A 2,665-nucleotide genomic window follows, 5' to 3' on the forward strand; every position below is an offset into this window, starting at 1 on the left:
CATTTTAATGACCAAAATGCACATATAGATAATTCGAGTTGGTGTAAATCTTTATATTCACAGATATAAATCCTATATCTTGCTAGCTGTTTAAAGCTGAAGCAATGGGACTTTGATGAGTAGATGCTATCAATCTGTCTAGAATGTACATCTTTTATTTTCCAAGGTTAGTTTGCTCTTCTACAGGGCCCAGGTCTTTAAGGTTTCCCAAATAACTTGTTTCCTTCTTAAAATCAGCCCTTAAATCAAAGAAATAAAGGGATTATTCTGTTACTGTGAAGGATTCTGCAACATAGGGGACATTTCCACAGGACTTTTTAATATAATTTATGAATATTTGCTAGAAACATAATTGTCTTTTCTGCTGACATTTTCAAAGCAACACTGTGATTTGTTGGGTCTCTGGAGAGTCCAAGTACAAAACTGATAATTATATTAAATATACATAGACAATAAAGAGTGTGTTTACATAACTATGCCCATAAATATCTGATTGAACAGTCATTGTTCTCAAACCCCTTTTAAGCAGCTCTCTGAGGAATCCAGTTCTAATGACATGATGGTTTAAAAGATGTTGCTCAGTCTTGTTCCATATTTAATTAACTTTCTTTTTTTAAACTTGTGATGGCAGAGACAATAACAAATAGCTCTGAAAAGAGAGAGCGCTTTGAAACACGAGTGAGACCTTGTTGGGCTTTGTGCAGTACACACAGAAGAAGAGAGACATGTAAGAGTTGGTGGCCTGGGATCCCCTGCTGTCCTCTGGGAATCTATTACGAGTGCAGTCATAGCTCACTAGGCATAGACAGACGTGCGCACACACACACACACACACACACACACACACACACACACACACACACAAGCATCTATATACCCTTACACATTCATGAGGCCAGATGTGTCTCTAGAATTATTTATGTTGCAGGAAAATTGAAAATTTCATATCTTTATATATCTATATTTATCTATCCACACACACATAAATAGGTAGAGATCTATATATACATATTTCATACACACACACACACACAGAGATAGATACAGATGATACAGATATAGCTCAATCAATCAACAAATACTTGTTAAAAGTCTACCACATGCCAGGCACTGTGCTAAGTATTAGGGTTACAAAAAGAAGCAAAAAACATTTCCTTGTCTTAAGGAGTTTACAGTCTCATGGAGGAGACAATATACAAATATATACAAAACAAGCTATATACGTAATAAAAAGGAGATGATTAACAGAGGAAAAGCACTAGAATTGAGAGGGGAAGGCTTGCTGTAAAAGATCAGATTTTAGTTGGGGTTTTAAGAAAGTCAGGGGACAGAGTGAGGAGGGAGAACATTTCAGACACGAGGGAACAGTCAGAGAAAATGCCCAGAGTCAAGAAATGCAATGTCATGTTTGTGGTATAGCCAAGAATCACTTGATCAAAGAGCATGTGTCAAGGAGTAAGGTGTAAGAAGACCAGAAAAATAGGAGGGAGGCAGTTATTAAGGGCTTTGAATGTCAAAGAGAGCATTTTGTGTTTGATTATAGAGGCCATAGAAAGCCACTGGAGTTCATTGAGTAGGGGAGTAACATGGTAGGAAGTGCAATTTGGGAAAAATCACTGTGGTGGCTAAATGGAGAATAGACTGGAGTGGGATGAAACTTGAGGCAGTCAGATCCACCAGCAGGATATTAGAATAGTCCAGGTATGAAGTGATGAGGGCCTTCATTAGTGCAGAGACAGTGTCAGAGGAGAGAAGGAGGTATATCTGTGAGATGTAGAGGTAAAATCAACAAGCCTTATGTAATGACAAGCAAAGTAGGATCTTTTGCTGTTTTTGTTTTAGTATAATCAAGTGCCTCTGATTGAATAATGTGATTAAAGAAGATCTTCCCCATCCATTAATGGGCCTGGGAAGCTTTGTAGGAAAGCCCATACCTTTTGTTAATAAGGCACTGGTTCCCAAGGGTTGTGATATCCTCTGGCTATAAGAAATGTATATATACTCTGAGGTGAGGGTTTGCTTTGGGGCCTACTTTTTGCAAGTATTTCTTTGGTCAGATGAGATTCTGGGAAACCACTAAGGAGTCCCCCAGCTTTGAAAATCCAGATGTTGGTGCTTCTGTCTCTGGTAACTACGTATGTATATAATGGACAGACAGTTGGATCTGTCTGTTGATTTGTGATGTATGTATTGCTTATGTCAGACAGTTGGAAGTATGTCTGTTGATTTTGATTTCTTTGTATTTTCTATGAAGTTCAGGGTGCTGACTTTTTCACCTGAACTAAGTGAATGATACATGTGCTTGATTAAAGTGATTGTTGACCATCAATGAACTCCCTAGGAAAAAATCTCCAGGGCCAGATGGATTTACAAGTCAATTCTATCAAACATTTAAAGAACAGTTAATCCCAATACTATATAGACTATTTGGGGAAAGCGGGGAAGAAGGAGTCCTCCCAAATTCTTTTTATGATACAAATTTGGTTTTGATACTTAAACCAGGAAGAGCCAAAATAGGGAAACAAACTATAGACCAATTTCCCTAATGAATATAGATGCAAAAATTTTAAATAAGATTTTAGCAAAAAAATATAGCAACTTATCCTGAGAATATACATTATGATCAGGTAGGACTTATACCAGGAATGCAGAGCTGGTTCAATAT

The sequence above is a fragment of the Notamacropus eugenii genome, chromosome 4 (genome assembly GCF_028372415.1).
Source record: "Notamacropus eugenii isolate mMacEug1 chromosome 4, mMacEug1.pri_v2, whole genome shotgun sequence".
In the NCBI taxonomy this organism is placed as follows: domain Eukaryota; kingdom Metazoa; phylum Chordata; class Mammalia; order Diprotodontia; family Macropodidae; genus Notamacropus; species Notamacropus eugenii.